This window comes from Phyllostomus discolor, chromosome 5 (assembly GCF_004126475.2).
Source record: "Phyllostomus discolor isolate MPI-MPIP mPhyDis1 chromosome 5, mPhyDis1.pri.v3, whole genome shotgun sequence".
Lineage (NCBI taxonomy): Eukaryota > Metazoa > Chordata > Mammalia > Chiroptera > Phyllostomidae > Phyllostomus > Phyllostomus discolor.
In genome coordinates this window covers 90,139,026-90,145,282 of record NC_040907.2, presented here as the reverse complement: position 1 = coordinate 90,145,282, position 6,257 = coordinate 90,139,026, and positions in this window count along the sequence as shown.

The following is a 6,257-nucleotide window of genomic DNA, read 5'->3' as shown; positions in this document are numbered from 1 at the left end:
AGTGTATTGTTTCTAAGCAGAAGACTTGATTTCACTAGGTCAAGCCAACGTCCTATTAGGCAAACTGCCTCAAGATGACACAATATATAATAGGACCAGTATAAACTATGATCACCATGTCCATTGTCACACCTCCTTTATCATAAAGTATGTCCCTCCATCAGAGGAAATATGTCAGAAAAATCAACTATTTGGAAGTTTATCAGAGTATAGTTCTGGCAGAGGCACTGTGAACAAGACAAATTCATATCAAAAGAGGTGTCAATTCCATAAAAACAAATATCTCCTCTGTCCAGGAAAAAAGGGCTCTTACGTAGTCAATCAAGTAGCTTGCTTCTCTCTTTTTGGGATTTACCAACAATCTGTGCTCCTGACAGGCTGGGCATTCCAAAAGGCAGTAGTTACATCAGCTTTTGTAAGCAGGAGCTTTAGCTGCTTGGCTAGGCTTATGCCCTCTCCATAATGTGGTTTTTCTGTACACAAATATATCAGGTAAGCACTAGAGCAGCTGAGAACAAAGGCTAACACACATTGGACAAGTCATCCCATCTACTTGCTTACTGAATTCCTCCTCTGCAATAAAGGCTTTACATAGAGCATAAAAATGAGACACAAATATCCAGGATTTTGTGCTCATTTCTTAGGTACACCCGTATGCCTCTTCTCCAGAACTCTTGTCTCCAACTGCCCATTTTACACCTTCATTGCCCCTGACAAAAAGTAGACACTATTCAGGAGGCAGATGTTGTTTCTCCCTCCATACTAAGTAGATAATCAGTGCTCATAGCTCTGTCCAGGGGGAAATTGCACCCTAATGTCTTTTAGGACCACCCCTGAGTGAAGCTGCAATAGAGCAGTAATGAATTTTCAGCTCACACCAAGGTATCCAACCAAGTGATCTTTGAATAAGGTCCATGTTGTTGTTGTTTTCTCTTTCATTAATTAGTCATAGGGAAGACCCTCCTGAGGCCATACATGTGCACTCAGGGAGAGGTATTGCTGCTATAGAGGTAAATGATATGAAAGGCTGGCACACTTGCTCACCTAATTTACTTCGCCTTCCAGACTTGCTCAGACCTAGTCCTTAATGTACTCTTTTCCTCTTGCAGCAGATTGCTGCTGCACCTGTCTGTCTGCTTGATTCAGTGGGTGTGAATATGACCACAGCTAGATCATGATGGGCACCTGTAATTTCACAGCCACTTGATGATCCATGGTCAGCACCAAGTCTCAACCAAGCCCCAAGAGCACTGCAAGATCTTAAAGTTGAGCAGTCCTCTGCTACAGAAGGTGTGAGCTGGCCTTCTAATCCGCCGGTCTGCACTGTAATTCTTTTATTGGGGTTTCTAGAGGTTCCATTCAACAAGGCCTAGCACAGATCTCTTGAGCCTATTGAACCTACTGGGTCACACAACTCTAGTGACAGAGCAGTTGATAATCCAGTACACCTTTTTCTGCTACACAGTCCTCTCTTGCTCTGGGCTGCACTCAGAGCTGAAAGTTGAGTCACCTACCACATGGACTGAAGCAGTACAATATTCCTAAGTGTGTTATATGTGGCCTGTGAAATCAAGGAGCTACCAAGTGCCACCTCTTTTTTTTTTTTTTTTGCAATAGGGGCTACAAAGTGCAATAGCTTTTCCTTCACTTCCAAGGGTGTAGACTGTGCTTCTGTGCCCCACATGACATCTCTTCAGCAAATCTCTGATTTAAGCCATAGCTCTGGTGAACATTTTTGTGGGCACTCTGATACAATGACAGTGTTTCAACTCAAGCAGGCAGTCTTAAGGTCTTCTTTGATACTCCAGATGTCCTTTAGATAGTGTCCATGTACATTCTGGAAATTTGAGCAACAGGAGTGTGGGGAAACGTTCCAAATTCCAGTCCTTCAGGCTGTCAGTTCCTGGTGGAATTGAGCACCACTGCCCAGAGAAACATTCTCCATATGAACCCTGATACTGTCTTTGCTTTTCCTCTTTCTCTTTCTCCTTCTTGTTTACCTTCTTCTCCCTAGAATAACATTCCAAACAAACTAACTGTACACAACTTCTTGTCACACATTCTCATTTCGGATAAAACCAAAAGAGGATGCCCAGCCTTTGGCAGATTCTGAATCCTTATGTTTTATCTCCCACTCTGTGGCACTTGTGCATCTTCCTAGAGTATCCAACACTTGCCTCCTATTATCCAGGTCCAGTTAGCATGGTGTCAACAATATAGAAGATTCCATGAGAAGCAAGATCCCTGAAGGACTCAATGTTTAAAGAGAATGGAAAGGTAATCCTAGTCCTAGGGAAAGGCATTGAATGCGCACTGGAGTCATTTTCACAAAGGAGGAAAGTGCTTTTGTTCTACTTTACCAACAGGGCATTTGCCAGCTCAGTAACCATACAATGAGTATGAAAGGCTATTTTTATCTATTTTAGTAAAAATACCACAACTGGCACAATAGCAGCTGCTATTGGTGCCACAACTTGGACACAGCCTACTAACATACACCCTGACCCACCTAATTTTTTTCAAGGGCTAAAAGGATAGGTGAAATGGGTATGTGATGGAGGTCATCATTTCTACATTTTTAAGTCTTTGCTGGTAGTACAATCTCTGCATTTCCCCTTAGGGTACAATACACTTCTGATTTACTATCTTGGACCAGGAAGAAGAGATGATTTCAGGAACTTCCATTGGCCCTTCCTACCATAAGAACTTTTATCACAGATGAGACAGGGCTCTATCAGTTGCTAAGCATATCAATACCGACTACACTTTGGGGAGTCCATAGACCTATTGGATGCACTAGGAGACAGACTTTGGACAGAACTCCTTTTATCACCTGGCCTCCATTTTGAATGCTTAGAATCAGTGTCCATTTAGTCCTTGTGTCAAACAACCCTTGAATCTGGTAATTCATGTTGTACAGTGTACTTGTCTTTGAGTATATAACTTTTGGTCCCTTAGGGGATATATTAGGGAACACACTGTAGATAATTCACGATAGCATCACAAGGTTCTTCCTCAAGGGACTTGGCATCCCCCTGGCCTACAGAGGAAATTAAGCTTCTCAAAGATACCATCATCCTTTCACCAGTGTATTCTGCATTGCATAATTGAAGGCAGTGTCCACAAAGCCTTCCCAGGAAACACAGACAGGTGTTGAGGCTTCTGGTTCCTTCCTCAACATTTTGTCAAGGTCATTTCACCCTCTCGGCTTCATTTACTGTATGTAGGCTTTCTGCATTCAAGCTTCAAGGAACCATTTCAGCAGGGTATTCAGACTGGCTGTAAGAGTCATTGCCCTACTATTAAATTCAGAATCATGGACATTTCTCCTATGTCATTAAATGCTCCCTTATCCAACCTGATAATTTGTCCCCTTTTCTTCTCCACCTAAGTCTAATACCTACTATATTCACTCCTGGATTCTGGTATGTAGTCTCCTACTTGCTGCCACTAGGGTTATGTTGACAGCTGACTCTAATTTTTGGTCCAGAGGCAATAAGGAGAGGTTGGAGCGGACACTGAGGACAAACATGATCTTGTCAGGCACATGCCTCTGATGAAATCTTTCTTTTTTCAAGTGTGGGAAAGTTGTTTTCCTGATCAAAGGGCAGGGGTTGCTTCTACCAGCCCAAAGGGCTCAAGAGGACTTAGGGACTCATGGTTCCTCATATTGGCCACACTGTTATCTCCTTCCTGTATCTCAGGGTCTTCCCTGCCCCCATCAGGACCCTGAATTTAGCACAGACACCTGCCAAGGGTATAGATTTAATTACCTTTGCAGCCCTGCCAACCTTGTTATCAAATCCTGAACTGATATTCAGCAGTCTGTCCTGTGACTGCAAGATATGAGTGTCTCTTTAAATAGTGATATGGAGGCATTCCAGCTCTTGTGTTGATCCCTGAGTTGACAGCTGGCTGACCATAAAATTAAAAAAAAAACCCTGCAAATTTCCTCATTCGTGTAAGTACCATTGCCCTTTCCTATTCAAGTGCCAGAGCTACTATGCAGGCTAATGTTTTATGTTCATCTTTTACCCACAACAGGTAAGAATAGTCTTAGTTAATTGTGATAGCATACCAAGAGATACTCCTCTTGTCATCTGACTGGTTAGTGACCCACTTCCAGAGACCTGACAAGCTGCTTTTGAGGCTTTCAAAGAACCATTTCAGCAACTTTATTGACATGTTTTGTTTTGCTTCGTTTTTTCCAAAAGCATAACCTAAGACAACTACTTTAGTGTACTCAGATCATTTAGAAGGTAATCCTAGTGAGAAGCTATGAGGAAAATGAGGAGAAAAATATAAGAGATGATATAAGAGTGTGTCAATGAAGTTACTGCTATGGGCAACCAGAACTCAATTTCACCAGGACTACCATATTTTTAGAACTAGAAGACGCACCATACCATAAAACACACCTAGATTTTAGGGGATGAAAATAGGAAAAAAATTTTGAAGCAAAAAATGTGGTAAAATATTTAATAACCTGTGACCCCACTCCACCGTCACCCCCCCCCACCCCACAGCGAGCCAGGTAAGCTACATTCGGACTATAAAATGCACCCCTCTTTCCTCCCAAATTTTGGGGGAAGTGTGTCTTATAGTTCAAAAAAGATGGTACTTGAGAAGCACACAAATGCCCTTACAAGTTGTCTTGCTAAGGGAAATTATTATTAGTCCTTGGTGAGGCAAGATGGATTTTCACAGATCAGTTATTAGCAGTTTCCTATTTCAGTTATGCTTTTTAGAAACCAGCCTATTAGCATTACTGTGAATTGGATTACTGTCTTATTTAATGCCTCTGTTTATTTTCGTTGACTCTGCTTAGCCTACCCTTTCCTCCCCACTTGCAAGCCCATTTGAATCCTCCTCACCATTTTGGTTCTGCCTTCTAAAGGAAGCCTTCATAAGCCACTCCAGCCAATATTTTAAATACTTATTCTGAATTTCCACTCTACTATCTTAACACTCATTTGGCACTTAATCTTAGTCATTTGCACAGTACTTACTGAGTACAGATTATGTACCAAGCACTCTTTCTTGATGGTGGAAATATAGCTGTAAGTAAATAAGACAAAATTTCTGCTCTTGTGGACCAAATATACAATAGCAAAAATAGGTGAGGTAGACAGACAACAAATATGTAGTAAGTGATCATAATTGCTATGAAGATAAGAAAAGCAGGGTGCGGATAGAGTTTGTGTGTGTGTGTGTGTGTGTGTCCACACAGGGGTTAGCTTTCCTAGACAGGGTATTTAGGGAAGAACCTTTGAGTACTGGCCCAAAGAAAATGAGGAAGCATGTCTTGTGGACATCTGGAAGGGCAGCATTCCATGCAGAAGGAACAGTAAGCCTAGAGGGCTGATGCTTAATATGCACAGAGAGGGTTAGATGGCCTTTCAAGAGTTGCTGTGGATGTGGTCCATCTATATCAAGTTCTGTCTTAGAGGTCACAATAAAAATTTTTGCAATAGCATGGATGGAACTGGAAAGCATTATGCTAAGCAAAATAAGCCAGGCGGTGAAAGACAAATACCATATGATCTCACCTTTAACAGGAACCTAATCAACAAAACAAACAAACAAGTAAAATATAACCAAAGTCACTGAAATTGAGAGCAGGCTGACAGTGACCAGAGGGGACAGGGGAGGGAATTTCAGAGGAAAAGGGTGAATGGTTTGCAGGAACAAGTATAAAGGACAAATGGACAATGACAAGGTGGGAGTGGAAATGGGGAGGAGGTGGGGAGGGATGGTGGGGGTGGGCTGGGATGGGGATAAAAGGAAGAAAACTGCACTTGAACAACAATTAAAATAAAAAGGAAAATAGAATAAAAATTTTTGAACTTTAATCTAAATAAAACAGTAAGCCATAAAAGTGTTCTAGGCAGAAAAATGTTTGGTCACAAATTCTGAAATGGTCATTCCAGCTGCTGAATGAATTTGGATGCAGAGAAATAAAAGGCGGTAGAAAGACCTATTAAGTTACTGCAATTGTGCAGTCATGAACAGATGGTGCCTCATGACACCTTTTGTACTGTAAGTTGTTTTATACCAGAATTTACCTTTTTTGTCATATATATCCATAACTCATTGAGGGCAGGGAGCTCATACTTGTAATTGATGGGTCATGAATATGACCTGTGTACATATCCATTTAATAGGGACTCAATAACTGTTGTTTAAGATATACTAACAGTATTAAATCCATATTATTTAGGTAACAGTGTGGCATCATTGAAAGCCTTTGTCATTTA